The following is a 24,887-nucleotide window of genomic DNA, read 5'->3' on the forward strand; positions in this document are numbered from 1 at the left end:
TACTGATGCCAGCTGATCTGAAGGGCCCTGCAATGCACCAACTCACCAAAGAATGCAGTTTCTACATCCTGTTGACTTCTTCCCTCTTACCGCTACCCCAACTTTCCGGCCCCTTGCTATCCAGCATCCACTGGAAACCCTCAGTACTCCTTGGGGAGATGAATTTGAGGATCTCTTCCTAGCTTCTCATTCAGCCACCTTGTGATCATTAAACTCTCTGCTGCAAACCCTGCTGTCTCAGAATATTGCTAAGCTACTGTGCAGCAGGCATAGGAACCTGATGGTCCTGTAATAAAGTCATGTGAAAATTACAAATGGAAGTGAGGGTGGAGCTGGTCAGGGTTGAGCTGGGTTTTTATTGGGAACCTGTGAGTGAACCAAGACTTGCTGAACATGTTGGGGGTTATCGAGTGGGTGTAAGAGGAATCTATCTAACATTGCACTGATGCCCTTTTGGTTTTAATCCTTATGACCAAGTATGAGTCTTTCAAAACAATTTGTATAATCCTCCTTATTTTTCCTTTCAAAACCTTCAACTTCCTTTATCTCCCCAAATAATCTCACATCTATTCCCATTTCTTTGCTTACTTCATAATAAACTTTTTTTTTTTTTTTTTTTACAGAGTCTTCTTCTCTGTTAAGTAGACCACATATGTTGTTGCCACACAAGATGCGTAACCTGTTTCTATGGACAGAAAGGGTCAAAAGTATCCCATTCCTCAACAGCTGGGGGTGATGTAAAGGTCATGGTTATTCTTTGTCATATCTGCACCTGCATATTGCCAGTGAAAACTTGCAGAACACATTGGGCAAGCTTCCAAATTCACCACCTGTGGAAGGTCTTTTGCTTGGCTTACATCCTGTCCCTGAGTAGAGAGTCTCATGGTGAGTTCATGAGTGCCTCAAACTCTGCAAGTATTGATGAAGGCTTCCACCCACTGACAGTGAGAAGGCACTGATTTGATGCTGATCATGAAGTTTTGCTGGTTGTCTTGCAAGGAATATGTTTTATTCTTTTATCTTATCATCTAAAGCCAATTATTGTAACCTCTGTATTGTCCCTTCTAATGGAAAAAACAAAAACAAAAACTCAACTCTATTTGAGCCTTGTCAGGTCAATAAAACAAAAGAAAATTTAAAAAAATAATTGATAGGAGGAGTCCCATTCCCAGCCCGGGCAATAGAGTGAGACTCCATCTCAAAAGAAAAAAAAAAAAAAAGGCCGGGCACGGTGGTGGCTCACACCTGTTATCCCAGCACTTCAGGCCAAGGCAGGTAGATCACGATGCCAAAAAATCGAGACCATCTTAGCCAACATGGTGAAACCCTGTCTCTGCTAAAAATACAAAATTAGCTGAGCATGGTGGCGCCCACCCATAGTCCTAGCTACTCGAGAGGCTGAGGCAGGAGAGTCGCTTGAACTCAGGAGGAGGAGGTTGCAGTCAGCCAAGATTTCACCACTGCACTCCAACTTGGTGACAGAGCGAGACTTCGTCTCAAAACAAACAAACAAACAAGGAAACAAACACAAATGAACAAACAAACAAAGGAAAAAGCTGGAAAAATAAATTCTGAAAGAATTTCCATCTCTATGAATTCATCTTCAGAAGTGATAGCATTTCCTGCTTGACATTTTTCGCCTACATTTTTGGCATAAGATCTATCAACAAAAAAGTATGAACCCAGGTTTGTGTAATGGAATATCTTAAACATCAATAGGAGGAGTCAATAGTTCTGATGCCACACACACATGAATGGTCTTCTCCATCATCAGGAAATGGCAACAATGTGGTAGAGTTATGCAGAGTGTAGCATTTGAAATGGAGATTTGAAGGTGACAAGGAAAGGATTTTGTAAGACATTAGTGTACAAGTTGAGCAATGTTGGTTCCTGTCACAGTATTTTTATTTATTTATTTATTTATTTTATTCATTTATTTTTTGAGATGGAGTCTCTCTGTGTCACCAGGCTGGAATGCAGTGGCACAATCTCAGCTCATTTCAACCTCTGCCTCCCCGGTTCAAGCAATTTTCCTGCCTTAGCCTCCTAAATAGCCGGGACTACAGGTGCATGCCACTACACCTGGCTAATTTTTTGTATTTTTAGTAAAGACGGGGTTTCACCATGTTAACTAGGATGGTCTCAATCTCCTGACTTCGTGGTCTGCCTGCCTCGGCCTCCCAAAGTGCTGGGATTACAGGCCTCAGCCACCATGCCCAGTCGGTTCACATCAAAATTTAAGAGGTATTCAATTGCATATGAAACTTGTAGGCAAAGTTTATTTCTTTTTTCTTTAAAGCATTAATTAATTTATTTATAATGTATTTATTTATTAATTTTTTTTTTGAGATGGAGTTTCACTCTTGTTTTCCAGGCTGGAGTGCAATGGTGCGATCTCAGCTCACTGCAACCTCTGCCTCCCGGTTCAAGTGATTCTCCTGTCTCAGTCTCCCAGTCAGCTGGAATTACAGGCACAGGCCACCACACACAGCTAGTTTTTGTATTTTTAGTAGAGACAGAGTTTCACCATGTTGCCCAGGCTGGTCTGGAACTCCTGACCACAGGTGATGTACCCACCTCAGCCTCTGAAAGTGCTGAGATTACAGGCGTGAACCACCGTGCCCGGCCTACACTCATCACTTTTAATGCTTTCTACATCACATGAGGAAGAAGAGCAGAAACACTTGAGTACTTCATGAAGATCAAGGTTGGTATGAGTTTGGGTTCTAATATGATCAATTTCTGCTTCTAGGGAACCAAGCAGTTCAGGTTAAGGAAGGTCAGGAAACTCTAGGGTTTTCTCTCCCTCCAAAGAAAGCTTTACGTATCACCTTAACGGAGAAAGCAAATCTCATCCCCATGTTGTCACTTAATAAAAAGCCATACTTTCCTAAAAATGGTCCAAATGTCATTTGGACTGCTTCTAACACAGGAATTTTCTGAGCTTCATGTGAAGCTTTCAGTGAATTTCATGTGAATTCACTCCTGGTCCAATGAAGCCATTTCCTGGCATGGCCAAAGATCAGGGACGGATTCCTCTGGATCTGTCCATTAGGAGTGAGCAGGGTCTCAGTATCTGGGGAGCAGTGAGGGCCCCTGAGAAGAGGGTAGGTTTCAGTGGCTCATCATCACTGCCCACACAGAATGTTCCAGGCCCCAAGTGTGCATCCTTTGTGAATGAACCCAGTGAACAGGCATGGGAGAAATTAAGGAAGAAACAGACGACTGAAAGAAAGCAAAAAATGAGTGAGAATTAATCAAAATGATCACATTTCAGTTTTGATGCCTTGATTTGCTGCAGCTGAACCTCAATCACAGATGACGTAGTACCTCTCATCAGTAACTAGAGATTTCTGATATATAAATGGCTAAAACTGGTTGATCAATCGTGGAAGACACCAGAAAGTTTCCATTCAGGTTCCATTTATTTTTGACATTTTTAAGTAACCATCCTTGCGAGGGTAACTCCTGCATCATTCTAGAACTTCAGGTTCCATTTCTGAGTCTAGGAAACAGGTCCCTGAAGGGCTCATCAATGCCAAGTCAGCATTTTCACCCAGTCCTGCCCCCAGCTGAGTCACCTTTGTTTTTCCACTCACAGTCAGCACGTGCCTGAAACACATGGCTGTGTGCTTCCTTTAAGATGCACCTGACCGGGCCCGGCTGCTCATGCCTGTAAACCCAGCACTGTGGAAGGCCAAGGTAATCAGATCACTTGAGGTCAGCAGTTTGAGGCCAGCCTCCTCCAACATCGTGAAACCCTGTCTCTGCTAAAAATACAAAAATTACACTTTGGGAGGCCGAGGCGGGTGGATCACGAGGTCAGGAGATCGAGACCATCCTGGCTAACTTGGTGAAACCCTGACTCTACTAAAAATACCAAAAAGTAGCTGGGTGTGGTGGTGGGCACCTGTAGTCCCAGCTACTCTGGAGGCTGACGCAGGAGAATGGCGTGAACCCTGGAGGCGGACGTTGCAGTGAGCCGAAATCACGCCACTTCACTCCAGCCTGGGCAACAGAGCAAGACTCTGTCTCAAAAACAAAAGAAAAAAAAAATACAAAATTAGCTGGGTGTGGTGGTGCATGCCAGTAACACCAGCTACTAGGGAGGCTGAGGCAGGAGAATCACTTGAACCTGGGAGGTGGAAGTTGCAGTGAGCTGAGATTGTGCCACTGCACTTCAGCCTGAGGGACAGAGCGAGACTCCATCAAAAAAAAAAAGCACCGGTGTCCTAGATTTTAGTGCCCAAGGGTCCAGAAGAAAGCGTATCCATCCCACTAGCCAGGCCTTCCCTAAGAGCAAAGATGGAGGTCCACTTTCTCAGATGGCCATGAGCCACAGGAAGGGCAGGGAACGGGACCAGAAAAGATCCTCTTGGGCTGCCTGACTTCCCTGAGTGTACACATCAGCTCAGCCCGAATTGGGGCAAGGATCTCCCAATTGGCATGACCCCTGTTGTCAAGACTCTCCAGACGGGAAGGATACAACTCCAGGCCTAACTTGCTCAGCCCGCCTGTGTGATGCAGCAGGTCTTTCAGAGCATTCATGGAGGTCTCATTTCCATGAAAGTAGAAGGTGGTGAGCTGGGAGCAGTGCGTCAGGGCAGGCAGGAGGAGCCCGAGTTGGGAGTCCTGGATCTGACAGTCCTTTAACGTGAGGGTCTCGAGAGTAGCAGCAACTTTCTCTAGCAGAGCTCCAAGGGGCTCAAGATTGGTGGTCCCCATTAGGATATGAATCAGATGCAGCTCCTTTAGCTGACTGAGGCTTGGTTACTAAGACAGACACTCCATGTCCCGATCAGCTAGGTAAACATGACAGAATATAAAGGCCCCCAAGAGGTTCTTGAGGCACCTGGGGAGAGCAAGAAATTAGTTATGGGCAATGGTGCCAGTTAGAGGAGGGGGGTGGGAAATCATCTCAATGGTAAACTTGAAGTGGGCATTGAGTAATTCTGCACCTTACTACCACACAGGTGTTATAGTAACTGCAACGGGGAAGCCTGTTTCACCCAAACACAAGTTTGTTCCCATCATCAGATGATGGTCTGTGTGCAAGGTGCTGCCTGATGAAGACTCAGATCATTCAGGGGCAGCTCCATTTTAGGCTCAGTCCTTTCAGCCTTGCTTGTGTGATTGGTTCAAGGCCACAAAATCTTTAAGGCCTCTTTACTGCATCTTTCAGCAGACAGCCTCATCTCTGGGCCAGAGGAGCCCAGTGGGAGATGTGCACAAAGAACTCAACTGAGCAAGGTCTAGGGACATCAGCTAGGGCCACCTGCCTGCAAAGGTTCCCTGACGTGCCCGCATCTGCAAACCACCTATCACTTTATACCACTCTCCGGCCTACTCCCTCACCTCTGCCCAAGAGGCATGCTTTTCTCATGTCAACTACTTTTCCTGGGCTTCAAAAGAACCTTTTACAGACAGAGAATTAGAGACAGGATCATTGGTGTTTACTAAGCTGTGAGGATGGAGCTTCTGCTGTGAAACACGCAGGTTTGATGCACTTTCCCTTCTTTCATACTCTCCTCTATATGAAGAGTAAGTTTCATCATATTAACTTCAAACGCACTTCCTAAAAAGGAATTCACAAATGCACCCTCCCTAGATCTGAACCCCTAACTAACTAGCTCCCTGCATGTCTCTCTCTGTAGCATCTGCCCCGGGCCATCCCTCTGCCCTTATTTGAGCGGGCTTGTGATACCCACTTCAGGATATAGAGCACTGAACAGCATAATGAGTTGACATTCTAGCGTCCCATTCCCTGTGACATCACCAGTGGCTGGCACACAGTAGATGCCCACTAGCGTTTACTGTGAAAAAGAACAAAAGTCTGTGGTGTGGTCTGCAGAGAAAGCTCACCATCCTTTCTTACCTGAGCAGGTGCTCCAGGTCTTTGATATTATTGACCTTTCTTATATAAAGCATCTGAGGGTAGGACAGGCAGAGGAATGGACAGTCCAAGTCAGGAACTAACTGCTGTTGGCCGCTTACATATAATTCATCGTCATAACCGAAGGCTAAAAAGAGTTTGCGAAGATTGCTCATCTGGCTCAGGTAAGGGGCAAACTTTCCTGTTTTATTCAGAGAGCACTTTCTCCTAACTTCCAACTCCTGGATACTGTCTGGGTATACCCTTTTCAATAAATTTCTGAAACTTGAAGTGGGCATTGACTAATTCTGCACCTTATTACAGCACAGGTGCACTAGGCCTCTTCTGTAGTGGATCCAGCCACAGAGGTACCTCAGGCATTCATCCAGTGTACTTTTCTTTAGGCAGAGGTCTATGAACACCTTCAAGGGCTGGCGCTCTCCCATCCTTGGACAGTCCTCCACTGTCTGCCTTTTACTCATGGCCTCTGGGGAGCAGGAGAGGGCCCTGGCTCCAGACCATATGGTCCAGAAATTCCCATCAACATCCCGCAAATCCAGCACTTGAAGTTTCCACCTCCTGTGAGTAACATAGGGGAAAAGCTCGGAATGTAGGCAAGGATCCACCCCTGACCTGAACTTTCACTCCACATCCAGGACATCAGTCAGCTGCTCCTGTCCTCAGTGCTCCTCCTTCTGTCTCTTCTCCATCCCACTCCCCTTGGGTTCTGCCTGGTTCTCACTTCTAGAACCTTTACATTCCACTGGGAGAAAGCAGGTTCCTGTTTCCTCAGTGGACCCTGTATGGTGAGCAGTCCTTTCCCAGAGGATCTGGGCAATGGTCAAGGCCTCTCATGGGCACCATCAGAAGCCTCTGAGCCACCCTAGCTCCCCAACCCCACCACTCCTCCTGAGCCAGTTGTCCCTTCCCTGGATGCCTGGACCCTTCCCACCAGGCCACCTGAATCACTTCACCTGAGGCAAACCTTCTGGGCCAGCAGTGTATCAAGTCCCTTCAGCACAGCTTGCAAGGTCTCCAGATGAGGTGTCTTCATCAGGGATCCCAGAGGGAGGTGGAGGAAGGACCAGGCCTGCACCATCAGCTTCAGGGCCTCACAGCGTCTCCTGCTGACGGCCTCCATGAACATCAGAGGGAAGACCTCCCTGGGCAGCTCGTCCAGGATGAAGATGGTCAAGAACTGGTTCCTCAGCAGGCTCTGCCCTGCCAGCTCCAGGAGTCTGGATGGGGACTGGAGGCTCATTCTGACAAATCTGCAAGGAAAAACTCTAGAGGACAATCCAGTGAAAAGGCAAGTTTCTCAGGCCAATCCCCTGCAACCCCCGCTTCTCCTAGGGCCAAAGTCATTTCTCTAGCATGTGTGAAAGAGCCCTCAGTTTACTCCAATTCCATTCTGCAATAAGTGGCCACAGAGGCATAGTTCTGCCCTTCTGGTACCAAGAAGAGTGTGTCCCAACCTCCAAAGAGCAGGCAAGATCCCTCCTATAGGGTCCATGAATTATTAGCCACTGCACCACTACACTGATAGCACTGGGAAGTGTTAGCAAGGATCTTTGAAGCTCAGATCTCCACTTTTTTGAGAAAACAAAATGTCTTCTTGGCCAGGCACGGTGGCTCATGCCTGTAATCCCAGCACTTTGGGAGCCCAAAGTGGGCGGATCATGAGGTCGGGAGTTCGAGACCAGCCCCGCCAACATGGTGAAATACCATCTCTACTGATACAAAATATTAGCCGGGTGTGGTGGTCCCTGCCTGTAATCCCAGCTACTTGGGAAGCTGAGGCAGGAGAATCTCTCAACCCGAGGGCCAGAGTTTGCAGTGAGCCAAAATCTAGCCACTGCACTCCAGCCTGGGTGGCAGAGTGAGACTCTGTCTCAAAAAAAAAAAAAAAAAAAAAAATGTAAAGGGAAGCCAAGCATGGCGGCTTACAGCTGTAATCCCAACACTTTGGGAAGCCAAGGCAGAACAATCACTTGAGCCCAGGAGTTCCAGACCAGCTAGGGCAACATAGTGATAGCCCATGTCTACTAGACTCTACTAGAATATTAAATAATTATCTGAGCATTGTGGCACATGCCTATAGTCTCAGCTACTCTGCAGACAGAGGTGGGAGGATGGCTTGAGCCTGGGAAGCAGAGGTTTCAGTTATCTGAGATTGTGCCACCACACTCCAGCCTGGCCAACAGAGAAAGACCCTGTCTCAAGTAATAATAATAATAATAATAATAATAATAACAACACACATTGGGATTGAGTCTAGGGGAAGAAATGGATCCTGCATTCAAAACAAAGACTCTACTCTTGAAAATAGTGTATGGGGCCAGACATGGTGGCTCATGCCTGTAATCCCAAGACTTTAGGAGACAAGGTGGGGGGTTGGCTTGAGTCCAGGTGTTCCAGACCAGCCTGGCTAACAAAGCCAGACCCCATCATTATAAAAAAATTTAATAGAGCATGGTGGAAGGAATATCTTTATAATTTTAGTAAAAAACAAAGCCTATCTTTCAAAATCACAATAGCATTCTTGGGTGGGGTGACTCTTGCCTGTAATCCCAGCACTTTGGGAGGCTAAGGGCTGGCAGATCACATGGAGTCCAGGGGTTCCAGACCAGCCTGGGCAATATGGTACAACCCCATCTCTACTAAAAATACAATTAGCCAGACCTCATGGTGTGGGTCTGTAGTCCCAGCTACTGGGAAGGCTGAGGTGAGAAGATCCCTTGAATACAGGAGACAGAGGTTGCACTGAGGCAATTATCACACCACTGCAGTACAGCTGGGTGACAGAATGAGACTTTGTCTCAAGAAATTAAAATCATAATAACATACTCTATAAACTGCAAATTAAGGGCACACAATCTACAAATTTTAAATGTCAAGGAATGAGACATTAATTAATTGGATTCTTTTTTTTTTTTTAATTGAGACGGAGTCTATTGCCCAGGCTGGAGTGCAATGGCGTGATCTCGGCTCACTGCAACCTCCACCTCCCGGGCTGAAGCAATTCACCTGCCTCAGCCTCCTCAGTAGCTTGGATTACAGGCGTGTGCCACCATGCCCAGTTAATTTTTGTATTTTTAGTAGAGAAGGCGTTTCACTGTGTTGGTCAGCCTGGTCTCAAATTCCTGACCTCAGGTGATGCACCCACCTTGGTCTCCCAAAGTGCTGGGATTACAGGCATGAGCCACTGTCCCTGGCCCAGTTGGATTCTTTTTTAATTCTTTGGTTAAGAATTTTGGAATGACATAAAACAAAGCACAAATAAAATTTTTTTTCCTTTTTAAGGCAGAGTCTTGCTGGGTCACCCAGGTGTGCACCACCATGCCCGGCTAATGTTTGCATTTTAAGTAGAGATGGAGTTGGCCTCATGTGATCTGGCTGCCTTGGCCTTTCAAGGTTGCTGGAATTACAGGTGTGAGCCATCATGGGAGTCTCAGCTACTTGGAAGGCTGAGGAGGGAGGATCCGTTGAGCGTGGGGGGCAGAGGTTGCAGTGAGGTGAGGAGTTTGAGAGCAGTGTGGCCAACATGGCAAAATCTCATCTCTACTAAAAATACAAAAATTAGCTGCGCATGGTGGCAGGTGCCTTGTAATCCCAGCTACTTGGGAGGCTGAGGCGGGAGAATTGCTTGAAGCCAGGAGGCGGAGGTTGCAGTGAGCTGAGATCGCGACACTGCACTCCAACGTGGGCAACAGAGTGAGACTCCTTCTTGGAGAAAAAAAAAAAAAAGAATTTTGAAATGTGGCAGGGCCCAGTAGCTCATGCCTATTATCCCAGCACTTTGGGAGGCCAAGGCAGGTTAATCACTTGAGAGGTCAGGAGTTCAAGACCAGCCTGGCCAACATGGTGAAAACTTACCTCTACTAAAAATACAAAATTAGGGCTGGGCACGGTGGCTCACACCTGTAATCCCAGCACTTTGGGAGGCCGAGGCAGGCGGATCACGAAGTCAGGAGTTCGAGACAAGCCTGGCCAACATGGTGAAACCCCATCTCTACTAAAAATACAAAAATTAGCCAGGTGTGATGGTGGTTGCCTATAATCCCAGTACTCGGGAGGCTGAGGTAGGAGAATCACTTGAACCTGGGAGGTGGAGGTTGCAGTGAGCCGAGATTGTGCCTGTCAGGTCTCTGAGCCCAAGCCAAGCCATCGCATCCCCTGTGACTTGCACGTATACATCCAGATGGCCTGAAGTAACTGAAGATGCACAAAAGAAGTAAAAACAGCCTTAACTGATGACATTCCACCATTGTGTTTTGTTCCTGCCCCACCCTAACTGATCAATGTACTTTGTAATCTCCCCCACCCTTAAGAAGGTACTTCGTAGTCTCCCCCACCCTTAAGAAGGTTCTTTGTAATTCTCCCCACCCTTGAGAATGTACTTTGTGAGATCCACCCCTGCCCACCAGAGAACAACCCCCTTTGACTGTAATTTTCCATTACCTTCCCAAATCCTATAAAATGGCCCCACCCCATCTCCCTTCGCTGACTCTCTTTTCGGACTCAGCCCGCCTGCACCCAGGTGAAATAAACAGCCATGTTGCTCACACAAAGCCTGTTTGGTGGTCTCAACACGGACACGCATGAAAGTGCCATTGCCCTGCAGCCAGGGCAAGAGTGATGCTCCGTCTCAAAAAAAAAAAAAAAAAAGAAAAAAGAAACTTATCAAGCCCTGAAGCAATATGGGAAAAAAAAAATACAAAATTTAGTCAGGCATAGTGGTGGGTGCCTGTAATTCCAGATAGTAGGGAGGCTGAGGCAGGAGAATCACTTGATCCGGGAGGCGGAGGTTGCAGTGAATCAGGATCGCACCACTGCACTCCAGCCTGGGTGACAGAGCAAGTTTGTCTCAAAAAAATAAAATAAAAGAGAACTTTGAGATGGCATAAACTAAAACAGAAATAAAATATTTGGAGAGTGGCTGGGCGTGGTGGTTCATGCCTGTAATCTCAGCACTTTGGGAGGCTGAGGCAGGTGAACCATGAGGTCAGGAGTTCAAGACCAGCCTGGCCAACATGGTGAAACCCTGTCTCTCTAAAAATACAAAAAAAAATTAGCCAGGCATGGTGGTGGGCGTCTGTAGTCCCAGCTACTCGGGAGGCTGAGGCAGGAGAATTGCTTGAACTCAGGAGGTGGAAGTTGCAATGAGCCGAGATCGTGCCACTGCATTCCAGCCCAGGCAACGGAGTGAGGCTCTGTCTCATAACAAACAAACAAACAAAAATATATATGTAGATATATATTTGGAGTGTAGATAAAAGTGTATTAGAGGAAAAATCAAAGCCTACATCTGTTCATCTGAAAAACAGGCAGGAGAATTCTCTGTGTCATCTTGACCTCCATGTCGTCATCCTGACTGTCTGACTGTGGGTCATAGGAGTGCCCTTTGTGGAGGTCCCTGACTTACCAGATCTGGACTCACTTTGCAGTGTGCTCGGATCTCATGGAGAACCAAGCGGTAACTCCAGGCACCACAGCTCTGGGTCTCTTCTGGGGGTGCTCACAAGCTTTCTTGAACCTTTCTCATCACACCTCCCCTTTTCAACCACCAGCTTCCCATCAGAGAGTGATGCCTGATTGGATTTCTGAAGCTCCACCCAGTTAAGACTGTGAATTCAGGTGTCCATTCAATCCCTTGGATATCCAATCATGAAACTGAAAGTGTTGGGATTAGAACGCAAGTCAAGAATTCATTTTGATAACGTTGATCCAGCCAAAGATCTCTGAACCATAAAGCTTTCAGGTTTTGTGTTTCTGTCTAATCTCAGGAACAGATTGAACCCTTCCCTGTCTCAAACTCAAAAATAGGAAGGAAGGTCACATATTAGTACAACTCATTCTCTGTGGAGGGCATTAATGAATGAATTCTTGACTTCCACCCTAATCCTAACAAACACTGATGGAATTTACCAAGGGACTGACTGATAAGGTGGATGGTGTGTGCCTGTAATCCCACTGAGCAATTCATATTGAGGAATTATTTTCTTATTTTGCTGAGAATATTTTTAAAATCCTGAATGAGTCATTGAATTTTTTCAAATGTTTTTCCTACATCAATTAAGATGATCATTTTCTGGTGCTTTTATTCTATTTATTTGTTTAAATACATTGGTTGAATTTTTTTTTTTTTTTTTGGGGAGACAGAGTCTCGCTCTATGGTCCTGGCTGGAGTGCAGTGGCATGATCTCGGCTCACTGCAACCTCCATCTTCCGAGTTCAAGCAATTCTCCTGCCTCAGCCTCCTGAGTGGCTAGGATTACAAATGTGCACCACCACGCCTGGCTAATTTTTGTGTTTTTACTAGAGACAGGGTTTCCCATGTTGCCCAGGCTGGTCTTGAACTTGTGATCTCTGGTGATCTGCCCACCTCGGCCTCCCAAAGTTGTTGGGAATGCAGGTGTGAGCCACTGCACCTGGCCCAATCATGCATGTTTGGTTGATATTCAAATGTTAAAACCATTTTCATTGTCCCTTTGGTCATTTTTATAAATTGTTGGAAGACACGTAGGTGGATGGGATTGGAAGGAGAAGAGTGGAGAGACAGGTGGCCCTAAAGTGGGAGGAAGGTCCATATGCCTTCATTTTACTGAGGACTAAGGTCTGAATTTTTTATCTTGCCCAAATTCCTAAGGAGTCTACAGAGTCATGCCCCAAAATCATAAATTCCCATCAGATGAGTTTTTTTTAGCCCTGTATATGGTGACTTACTTTCCAATCTGACTCTGGCATAACATCCTGTGACAGAGGAGAAAGTCAAGATATTTTGCCCCAAGGCATGTTTCTTTGCCATATCTTGAAATGGCCCTGCAAAGCTGTCCTTTATGGGGGAAAATCTGCATCTGTAAAGAATCTCTATTAACACAGCTAGATCTTTTTCTTGCAGGCCCTCCCAATCCTGAAGAGATGGACTGTCTGGCACATTTTAAGGGTCTGAATAGGAAACATTTGTCATCTGTTGTCTCGAAGGGTGGCCACTATAAGATTTCAAAAGAACCTTGGTCTCCACAATCTTTTATTTCACCCTGACCATTTCCTTTCTATGGATCCCAGGTCTTTAGACAAACTCAACCAATTGTCAACCAGAAAATGTTTAAATTTACCTATAGCCTGGAAGCCCCCGACCCTTCTGTTGTCTCTCCTTTCTGAGCCAAACCAATGTAATTCTTTTCTTTTCTTTTCTTCTCTTTTCTTTACTTTTCTTTCCTTTTCTTTTCTTTTCTTCTCTCCTCTCTCTCTCTCTCCCCCCCCCCCTCTCTCCCTCTCTCTTTCTTTCTTTCACACAGATTCTCACTCTGTCACCCAGGCTGAAATGCAGTGGTGTGCTCTTGGCTTACTGCGATCCCTGTCTCCCGGGTTCAAGTAATTCTCCTGTCTCAGCCTCCCGAGTAGCTGGGAATACAGGCACACACCATCACGCCTGGCTAATTTTTGTATTTTTACAAAAATTAGACGGGGTTTCACTATGTTGGCCAGGCTGGTCTCTAACTCCTGACCTCAGCTGATCCACCCGCCTCGGCCTCCTAAAGTGCTGGGATTACAGGCGTGAGCCACCACTCACCCGGCCATGTATTTCTTTTTTCTTTCTTTCTTTTTTTTTTTTTTTTGAGATGGATTCTGGCTCTGTCACCCAGTCTGGAGTGCAGTGGTGTGATCTCAGCTCACTGCAAACTCCACCTCCCAGATTCAAGCAATTCTTCTGCCTCAGCCTCCTGAGTAGCTGGGATTAAAGGTGTGTAGCACCGTGACAGGCTAATTTTTGTATTTTTAGTAGAGATGGGGGTTTCAGCATGTTGGCCACGCTGGTCTCGAACTCCTGACCTCAAATGATCCACCCACCTCAGCCTCTGAAAGTGCTGGGATTACAGGCGTGAGCCACAGAACCTGGGGGACTGGCCATATATTTCTTAGATGTATTTAATTGATGTTTCATGTACCCCTAAACTGTATAAAACCAAGCTGCGCCCCAACCACCCTGGGCACGTGTTCTCCAGACCTCTTTTTTTTTTTTTTTTTTGAGATGGAGTCTTGCTCTGTCACCCAGGCTGGAGTGCAGTGGCACGATCTCGGCTCAAAGCAAGCTCCGCCTCCCGGGTTCATGCCATTCTCCTGCCTCAGCCTCCCGAGTAGCTGAGACTACAGGCGCCCGCCACCATGCCCACCTAATTTTTTTTTGTATTTTTAGTAGAGACAGGGTTTCACCGTTTTAGCCAGGATGGTCTCGATCTCCTGACCTTGTGATCCGCCTGCCTCGGCCTCCCAAAGTGCTGGGATTACAGGCATGAGCCACTGCGCCCAGCCTCTCCAGACCTCTTGAGGGCTGTGTCATGGGCCATGGTCATTCATATCTGGCTCAGAATAAATCTCTTCACATATATTACAGAGTTTGACTCTTTTTATCAACATTACTATTTTATTTTTCAACTGCATACATATTATATGTGTGTATTTACTATATACAGTGTTCTGTTGGTATGTATCATTTATTTTACTACTTATTTATTTTAAGTTTGGAAGAGAGAGCTTTATTTTTCATAAAAGGTGGCCATGGCCAGTCAAGGTGGCTCATAGCTGGAATTCCAGTACCTGATCCCAGTGGGTGGATCACCTGAGGTCAGGAGTTCGAGACCAGCCTGGCCAACATGTTGAAACCCTGTCCCTACTAAAAATACAAAAATCAGCTGGGCATGGTGGCCCACGCCTGTAATCCCAGCTACTTGGGAGGCTGAGGCAGGAGAATGACTTGAACCTGGGAAGCAGAGGTTGCAGTGAGCCGAGATGGCATCACTGCACTCCAGCCTGGGTGACAGAAGGAGACTCCGTGTCAAAAAAAAAAAAAAAAAAAAAGAGTGGCCAAGTGTCGGATGGCCACTCTGACGGGAGGAGCAGCATCAGGCAGTTGGTTGCTATGAGTGGTAGATTCTTAAAGAGCTGGTTTCTGTTTGCCCCTCAAGGAAGAAAGGCTAATGGTGGCTAGCAAGGGAGGGGGTATACAGAAGCATGTGGACACCCCCCGCCCACCATCTCGTTCTCCTTGAGAACTCAGTTTTCAAGGATAACTGGGGGTTCCTCTTGACCAACAGGGGGTCTGTTTCTTCAGTTAGGGGGCTTAGAAATTCACTGTTATTTCTCATTTTCCCCCCTGTTCATCAGGATATGCCAGAAGCAGCATCAATGGCCAAAGTTTTAATTTGTCTCATGTGGATGACAGGGTGGCGGAGCTACCTGCCTTGGTCCACCCAGCCCCTAGGTGGGACTCCTATGGACGTGAGATTCAGAGCCAAAAGACTTACAGCCAATTAAAGCATCCTAGGCCAGATGAGCATGGCGGTGGGCAGGCACGCATCAACACTTAAAACCTTTTAGGCAACATAAGCCTAAAACCAAAGCCAAAAAGCAAGCTTACAAAAATGGACTTATCTATAAGTTCTACGCATTGAGCTACTGCAACCTTGGTTTTAGTTAGACTTGTAGCAATTAGCTATAAACATAAACATTTCCCTGAAACCACGTAAGGTAAGGAATCTAGAGACTTCTGTGTCCCACAGCATTTTTTTGTGATTTCTTTTGTAATCTGTCCTAAAGTGGCCAAAAAATGTCTTTATCATATCTCCATTTGCATAAACCCAATAGTGAGAACAACTATACCCAAAAGGCTTTATCACCACCTGTCTTGATATCCTCTTGGTGATTCTCCTTTAATGCTCTAGAAAGCAGGAATTTTTCCATGATTGGAATGGATGGATAATGACCCAGGAGGAAAAGTCCCTCAGTTGCCAACTGTTGAGGCATCTGTGTGCCCATTCTTCCTTTTTTGGATACGGAGTCTTGCTCTGTCACCAGGCTGGAGTGCAGTGGCACGATCTCAGCTCACTGCAACCTCTGCTTCCTGGGTTCAAGCTATCTCCTGCCTCAGCCTCCCAAGTAGCTGGAACTACAGGCATCCCCCACCACATCCAGCTAATTTTTGGTAGAGACAGGGTTTTACCTTGTTGGCCAGCAATAAGGAAATGATTCAGAACAGCTGGGCTCCCAACTAAACCCACCCTCAATCCTGGAAACTCGGCCCTAAGTGAAAACAGCTAACCCCATTTTTCTGCCCAAATGATTGCCCTTTTGGCCTTCCCCACACCCTATCCTGGGCCCATAAAAAGACCAGCTGGCAGAGCAACACAAGCGGCTGCTGCCAAGTGGTCGGGGATGCAAGATGCTGAGCATCGGAATACAAGTGACTGAACGTTGGGGATACAAGCAGATGAGCATTAAAGCCTACAGAGAGATGCAGCTAACTTCAGATGGTGTGGCTTCAGGGGAAGATCACCTTCTTGCTTCACCATCCCCTTTCTTTTTTTTTTTTTTTTTTTTTTTTTTGAGACGGAGTCTCACTCTGTTGCCCAGGCTGGAGTGCAGTGGCGTGATCTCAGCTCACTGCTCACTGCAAGCTCTGCCTCCTGGGCTTAAGAGATTCTCCTGCCTCAGCCTCCCAAGTAGCTTGGATTACAGTTGCCCACCACCACGCCCAGCTAATTTTTTTGTATTTTTAGTTGAGATGGGGTTTCACCATGTTGGCCAGGCTGGTCTCGAGCTCCTGACCTCAGGTGATCCATCTGCCTCAGCCTCCCAAAGTGCTGGGATTACAGACTTGAGCCACTGTGCCTGGCAGCACCACCCCCTTTCTAACTCCCCTTTCCACTGAGAGCCACATTTATCACCCAATAAAATCCTTCACTTATGCTACTCTTTAAATAGCTAATGTGACCTGGTTCTTCCTTTACACCGAATAAGAACTTGAGTGTCAAACAGGGCAGGTGCGGGAAGCTGTCACTCTGACCCTACACTGAGCTGTTCACACTCAGCCATCCACAGACTGCAGCCGGAATGAAACAAGCCACTCTAGTTCCTGCCCATGAAGAAGGTCAAAGTCAAGGGAACAATCCTGTCTCAGGAACACACTTTACTGGACAGGTTATCAAACGCTTAAAGAAGATTTTACAAATTTAGTGGCACTACCATTGCCCTTGTTTTTCTCAGCCTTCTACAAAGGTTGAATGAACAAATGGTATCTTGAAACTAGAATTAGCTAAATCAGGCTGGGAGCGGTGGCTCACATCTGTAATCTCAGCACTTTGGGAGGCTGAGGCGAGTGGACCACTTGTCAAGAGTTCGAGACCAGCCTGGCCAACACGGTGAAACCCCTTCTCTTCTAAAGATACAAAAAGTAGCTGGGCATGGTGGTGCATGCCTGTATTCCCAGCTACTAGGGAGGCTGAGGCAGGAGAATCACTTGAACCCAGGAGGCAGAGGTTGCAGTGAGCCGAGATCGCACCATTGTACTCCAGTCTGGGAGACAGAGGAAGACTCTGTCTCAAAAAAAATAATAATAAAAATAAAATAAAATTAGCTACATCTGCAGGGAAGACTAGATTACACTAACCGAAAGGTTTTTTTGTGTGTGTTTTTATTTTGAGACGGAGTCTTGCTCTGTCACCCAGGCTGGAGTGCAGTGGCATGATCTTGGCTCACTGCAAGCTCTGCCTCCTGGGTTCATGCCATTCTCCCACCTCAGCCTCCTGAGCAGCTGGGACTACAGGCACCTGCCACCACGCCTGGCTAATTTTTTTCTATTTTTAGTAGAGATGCGGTTTCACCATGTTAGCCAGGATGGTGTCGATCTCCTGACCTCATGATCTGCCCACCTCGGCCTCCCAAAGTGCTGGGATTACAGGCATGAGCCACCGTGCCCGGCTAACCAAAAGTTTTACTACTGAATTTTTGTTTTTTTTTTTTTTTTTTGAGATAGAGTCCCCCGGCCGGGCACGGTGGCTCACGCCTGTAATCCCAGCACTTTGGGAGGCAGAGGCGGGTGGATCATGAGGTCAGGAGATTGAGACCATCCTGGCTAACACAGTGAAACCCCGCCTCTACTAAAAATACAAAAAATTAGCCGGGCGTGGTGGCGGGCGCCTGTAGTCCCAGCTACTCGGGAGTCTGAGGCAGGAGAATGGCATGAACCTGGGAGGCGGAGCTTGCAGTGAGCCGAGATCGCGCCACTGCACTGGGCGGCAGAGCGAGACTCCGTCTCAAAAAAAAAAAAAAAAAAAAAAAAAAAAGAGATAAAGTCTCCCTCTGTCACCAGGCTGGAGTGCAGTGGCACCATCTCTGCTCACTGCAACTTCTGCCTCCCGGGTTCAAGCGATTCTCCTGCCTCAGCCGTCCAAGTAGCTGTAACTACTGGTTTACGCCACCATGCCGGGCTAATTTTTGTATTTTTAGTAGAGACGGGGTTTCACCATGTTGGCCAGGCTGGCCTCGAACTCCTTACCTCAAGTGATCCTCCCACCTTGGCCTTCCAAAGTGCTGGGATTACAGGTGTAAGCCACCGTGCCTGGCCTCAAACTGAACATTCTCAAAGTTCTACTGTTCAAAGTTTAGCTGCTTTCACTAAGCAAATCAATTGCTGGCTATGTAAACATTTTTTTTTAATCTTTGTTTTTGTTTTTCTTTTTCGAGACAGGGTCTTGTTTTGCAACCCAGGCTGGAGTGAAGTGGCACGATCACGGCTTATTGCAGCCTTGACCTGCCAGTCTCAACCAATCCTCCAAATCAGTCTCCTAAATAGCTAGGATTACAGGCGTGTGCCACCACACCTGGCTAGGTTTTGTGTTTTTTTATTTTTTTGTAGAGACAGGGTTTCGCCATGCTGCCCTGGCTGGTCACTAACTCCTGGCCTCTGGGCTTAAGCAATCTGCCTGACTCGGCCTCCAAAAGTTCTGGGATAACACGTGTGAGCCACCAAGCAGGGCCTGGAAATTTATTTCTGTGCATAGAAAACCTTAGTGCAACTGGGTTGATCTAGGCAGTGTTCCAGACTCCCTCTGTAATCAGACTCTTTGGTTTGACACACATTATGGAGATTGGAAGCCAATGTGTAAGGGAAATAGATATAAAATTAGAACATGACCACTACTTAGGAGGCTGCAGCAGAAGGATCACTTGAGTCCAGGAGTTCAAGGCTGCTATGAGCTATGATTATGCCACTGAACTCTAGCCTGGGCAACAGAGTGAAGAAGGCCTTATCTCAAAAAACAAAATAAAACAAAACAAAACAAAAACCAACAAACAAAACAACAGTCAGAGGTAGTAGTTCATGCCTGTAATCCCAGCACTTCGGGAGGCTGAAGAGGGCAGATCACTTGAGATCAGGAGTTCAAGACCAGCCTGGTCAACATGGTGAAACCCCATCTCTACTAAAAGTATAAGAAAAATTAGCTGGGTGTAGTGGCAGGCCCCTGTAATCCCAGCTACTTGGGAGGCTGAGCCAGGAAAATCGCTTGAACCCAGGAGGTAGAGGTTGCAGTGAGCCGAGATGGCAACACTACACTCCAGCCTGGGCAACAGAGTGAGACTCTGTCTAAATCAAAGCAAAACAAAACAAAACAAAACAAAACAACAAAACAAAACAATACATGAGCATGATCATGTTACCCTCTACTACGTAATCAACGTCTTACTAAAACCAGACATTGGTGGCCGGGCGCAGTGGCTCACATCTGTTATCCCAGCATTTTGGGAGGCCGAAGCAGGCAGATCACCTGAGGTCAGGAGTTCAAGACCAGCCTGGCCAACGTGGTGAAAACCCGTCTCTACAAAGAATACAAAAAAATCAGCTGGGCATTATGGCGAGTGCCTGTTATTCTAGCTACTTGGGAGGCTGAGGCAGGAGAATCGCTGGAACCTGGGAGACAGAAGTTGCAGTGAGCTGAGATCGTGCCATTGCACTCCAGCCAGGGTAACATAACAAGACTCCGTCTCAATAAAAAATCCAAAAAACAAAAAACTAAAAAACTAGACATTGGTTTAATGGAAACATGAGAGGCAAAGGGATTGTCTCTACAGTTCTACTATATGAAATAAATAATAGCTTCTTTTGCTTGTTTGTGTTGTTTTTGTTTTTTTGAGACAGAGTCTCACACTGTTGCCCAGGCTGGAGAGCAATGGCATGATCTTGGCTCACTGGAACCTCTGCCTCCGGGGTTCAAGCAGTTCTCCTGCCTCAGCCTCCAAGTAGCTAGGATTACAGGTGCTCTCCACCACACCTGGCTAATTTTTTGTATTTTTAGTAGAGACGAGGTTTTGCCATGTTGGCCAGGCTGGTCTGAAACTCCTGAGCCCTAGTGATCCATTCACCTTGGCCTCCCAAAGTGTTGGGATTGCAGGCGTGAGCCACTGCACCCGGCCAATAGTTTGGTTTATTAGATGCATCAATAATCAGGGCATTTTGTAGAGGAACCTACTTATCCTTTAATGGAGATAGCATGCAATGGCTACTTCATCTAATTCATTAAAATACTTTTTCTTCCTACATTTATTTATTTATGTATTTATTTTATTTTATTTTTTTTGAGATGGAGTTTCACTCTTGTTGCCCAGGCTGGAGTGCATTGGTGTGATCTCAGCTCACCACGACCTCTGCCTCCCTGGTTCAAGCGATTCTCCTGCCTCAGCCTCCCTAGTAGCAGGGATTACAGGCATGTGCCACCACGCCTGGCTAATTTTGTATTTTTAGTAGAGACGGGGTTTCTCCATGTTGGTCAGGCTGGTCTTGAACTCCCAACCTCAGGTGATCCACCCACCTCGACCTCCCAAAGTGCTGGGATTACAGGTGTGAGCCACTGTGCCCAGCCTTATTTATTTATTTATTTATTTATTTATTTATTTATTCATTTATTTATAAGACAGGTTCTCACTCTGTCACCCAGGCTGCAGTGCAGTGGCAGATCTCAGCTCACTGCAACCTCTGCCTCCTGGGCTCAAGTGATCCTTCCACCTCAGCCCCCCAAGTCACTGAGAGTACAGGTGCATGCCACCATGCCCAGCTAATTTTTGTATTTTTTGTAGAGATGAGGTTTTGCCACATTGCCCAGGCTGGTCTTGAACTCCTGGACTCAACAATCTGCCCACTTTGGCTTTCCAAATGCTGGGATTACTGGTGTTAACCACCATGCTTGCTCCTCTATCCCAATTTAAACCACAATCACACAATCTGGTGTCAATGGAAATTAAGGCTGTTGAGGGAGAAATAATTTGATACAAGTTTATTGGAAGCTGAATGTGAGAATTGACCCAGGAACATACAGCAACAAAGTGGGTGTGTTCCAAAGTCTATTATAAGTTGGAATGCTTTCATGAGAGAGTGTAGAAAGCAGTGGGACTCCTCATAGCTGAGTTGTCCTTCTTCAATGATGGGTACAACACAGAGGTTACAATCATTGACCAAGGTTGACAATGAACAGGCCAAAATGCTTGAAGTGCAAGACAGTCAAACTTCATGATCAAAATCAAATCAGCGTCCTTCTCAATGTCAGAAGGTGAAGGCTTTGTCAGTACTTGAAGAGTTTGAGAAGCTCATGATCAGATGATTTACTCAGGGACAGGATGTAAGCCATGAATCCTAAGTCCTTCCCCAGATGGTTGGTTTGGAAGCCCGCCAACTGTGATTTGCAGGTTTTTGCTTTTGTTTTTGTTTTTTTTGAGATGGAATCTCACTCTGTCACCCAGGGTGGAGTGCAATGGTGCAGTCTTGGCTCACTGCAATGTCCGCCTCCCTTGTTCAAGCAATTCTCCTGCCTCAGCCTCCCAAGCAGCTGGGATTACAGGCATGCCCCAACACACCTGGCTAATTTATATATATGTATATATTTTTTAGTAGAGATGGGGTTTCACCATGTTGGCCAGGCTGGTCTCGATCTCCTGACTTCGTGATCCACCCGCCTGGGCCTCCCAAAGTGCTGGGATTACAGGCATGAGCTACCGCACCTGGCCCATTTTGATAATTTTGATGGGGCCAAAGATTTCCCCAACATTAATCTTTTTAGGTTTTGTTTTTCTCTCTAATGTCAGGAACAGAGTGAGAGTTCCCTGTCTCACACTCAGGACAAAGAAGGTCACATACTGGTAAATTCCATCAGTGTTTGTGAGGGTGGAAGTCAAGAATTCAATCATTAATGCCCTCCACAAGCAGAGATGGAGTGGTAGTAATATGTGACCTTCCTAGTCCTGAGTGGAAGACAGGGAAGGGTTCAACCTATTCCTGAGATTAGACAGAAAAGCAAAACCGGAAATATTATGGTTGGGAGTTCTTTGGTGACATCAAAATCATCAAAATGAGTTCTTGACTTCCACCCTAATTACAGTGCTTTCAGTTTCATGATTGGATATCTGATTCAATCCATTATTCTGCAGAAAGCCAAAACTTCAATCAGGCTTAACTGGGTGGAATTCGGAAATCCAATCAGGCATCACTTTCTGATAGGAATCTGGAAGTTGATAAAGGAGGTGGGATTAGGAAAGTCCAAGAAAGTTGCTGGGAGCCGTGGCTCACGCTTGTAATCCCAGCGCTTTGGGAGGCTGAGGAGGAGGGTGGGTCATGAGGTCAGGAGTTCCCAAGACCAGCCTGGCCAATATGGTGAAACACCATCTCTGTTAAAAATACAAAATTAGCTAGGTGTGGTGGCGCATGCCTGTAATTCCGGCTACTTTGGAGGCTGAGACAGGAGAATCACTTAAATCCAGGAGGTGGAGGTTGCGGTGAGCCGAGATCACGCCATTTTACTCCAAACTGGGCAACAAGAGTGAAACTCCATCTCAAAAAAACAGAAAGGTCCAAGAAAGCTTGTGAACATCCACAGAAGAGACCCCAAGCTGTGGTACCTGGAGTTATTGCTTGATTCTCCAAGAGGTCCGAGCAGACTGCAAAGTGAGTCCAGATCTGGTAAGTCAGGGACCTTCACAAGGGCACTCCTATGACCCACAGTCAGCCAGTAGAGATGGCGACATGAAGGCCAAGGTGGCACAGAGAATTTTCCTGCATGTTTTTCAGATGAACAGATGTAGGCTTTGATGTTTTTCTCTAATGCAGTTTTATCTCTTCACTCCAAATATTTTATTTGTGTTTAGTTTATGTCATTTCAAATGTTTTTTTTTTTTTTCTGAGATGGAGTCTTGCTCTGTCAACCAGGCTGGAGTGCAATGATGAGGTCTCGGCTCACTGCAACCTCCGCCTCCTAGGTTCAAGCAATTCTCCTGCCTCAGCCTCCTGAGTAGCTGGGATTACAGGTGCCCACCACCATGCCCGGCTAATTTTTCTATTTTTAGTAGAGACGGTTTCACCATGTTGGCCAGGCTGGTCTCGAACACCTGACCTCGTGATCTGCCCACCTAGGCCTCTCAAAGTGCTGGGATTATAGGTGTGAGCCACCATGCCCAGCTTCAGAGTTCCGAATCAAGCAGTTGAAAAATAATGCAATTGACTGAAGTCTTTTTTTTTTTTTTTCTTTGAGACATTGTCTTCCTGCGTCATTCTTGGTGGAATGCAGTATTGTGATCTCAACTCACTGCAACCTCTGCCTTCTGGGCTCAAGCCATCCTCCCTACTCAGAAGTTCTAGCCTTCTGAATAGCTGGAATTCAGGCATGCACCAGTATAACCGGCTAATTTTTTTGTTTTTGTTTTTTTCTTTTTTTTTTTTTGAGAGAGAGTCTCACTCTGTTGCCCAGGTTCGAGTGCAGAGGCATGATCTTGGCTCACTGCAACTTCTGCTTCCCGGGTTCAAGTGATTCTCCTGCTTCAGCCTCCCAAGTAGCTGGGACTGTGGGTGTGTGCCACCACACCTGGCTAATTTTTGTATTTTTAATAGAGATAGGGTTTCACTATGTTGGCCAGGCTGGTCTTAAACTCCCAAACTCAGGCGATCTGCCCGCCTCAGTCTCACAAAGTGCTGAGATTACAGGTGTGAGCCACCGTGCCAGGCCTATTATTATTATTTTTTATAGTGATGGGGTCTTGGTTTGTTACCTAGGCTGGTCTGGGACACCTAGATTCAAGCAAACCTCCCACTTTGCCTTCTAAAGTCTTGGGATTACAGGCATGAGCCAACATGACTGGTCTCATACACCATTTTCAAGAATGGAGTCTTTGTTCTGAATGTGGGATCCATTTGTTTCTCTAGACTCCATTCCAAAGTGGGTAATATTTTATTTATTTATTTATTTTATTAAGACAGAGTCTTGCTGTTCTGCCCAGGCTGGGGGTACAGTGGCAGAGTCTCAGATCACTGTAACTTCTGCTTCCCAGACACAAGCCATCCTTCCACCTCAGCCTGCAGAGCAGCTGGGACTACAGGTGTGCGTCATCACATCCATCTATTTTTTGTATTTTTTTGGAGAGACAGGATCTCACTATGTAGCCCAGGCTGGTCAGCAACTCCAGGGCTTAAGTGATTGTTCTGCCTTGGCTTGCCAAAGTGTTGGAATTACAGCTGTGAGCCTCCATGTGTGGCCCCTCATTACTCTTTTGAAAGTGAACATAATGGTGTCTAATTAAAAATACCCCTTTAGTCTCTCCCAGCCAAGTTCACTGTGGGAACTGAGACTGTAGGCTGTTTGGGGCCACAGGAGACTCCCATTACCATTGTTTTATTGTTTTATTTTGTTTTATTTTTTTTTGAGACTGAGTCTCGCTCTATTGCCCAGGCTGGAGTGCAGTGGCACTGTCTCAGCTCACTGCAACCTCCGCCTCCTGGGTTCAAGTGATTCTTGTGCCTCAGCCTCCCGAGTAGCTGGAGTTACAGGCACCTGCCACCATGCCAGGCTACTTTTTGTATTTTTAGTAAAGACTGGGTTTCACCTTGTTGGCCAGGCTGGTCTCTAACTCCTGACATCAAGTGAGCCGCCCACCTTGGCCTCCAAAGTGCTGGGACTACAGTTGTGAGCCACCAAGCCCAGCCACATGACCATTGTTTTAGATCCTTAAATTGAGAAGACATTTTTTCTCAAAAAAGGAGCTGAGCTTTGAAGATTCTTGGTAACACTTCCCAGAGCTAATAGAGTTGGGTGGAGCAATTAATGAAAATTCATGGAGTAGGAGTGATCTTGCCCATTCCTTGGAGGTTGGGAGACACTCTTCTTGGTACCAGAAGGGCAGAACTATGTCTCTGTGGCCA

At 46.3% G+C, this 24,887-nt stretch overlaps 1 pseudogene; it reads right to left on the minus strand.

Moving 5' to 3' along the window:
- Positions 1-4,293: 4,293 nt before the first annotated feature.
- On the minus strand, positions 4,294-7,133 carry LOC129143168 (PRAME family member 17-like; annotated as a pseudogene).
- Positions 7,134-24,887: the final 17,754 nt, after the last annotated feature.

Source organism: Pan troglodytes, chromosome 1 (genome assembly GCF_028858775.2).
Source record: "Pan troglodytes isolate AG18354 chromosome 1, NHGRI_mPanTro3-v2.0_pri, whole genome shotgun sequence".
NCBI lineage: Eukaryota > Metazoa > Chordata > Mammalia > Primates > Hominidae > Pan > Pan troglodytes.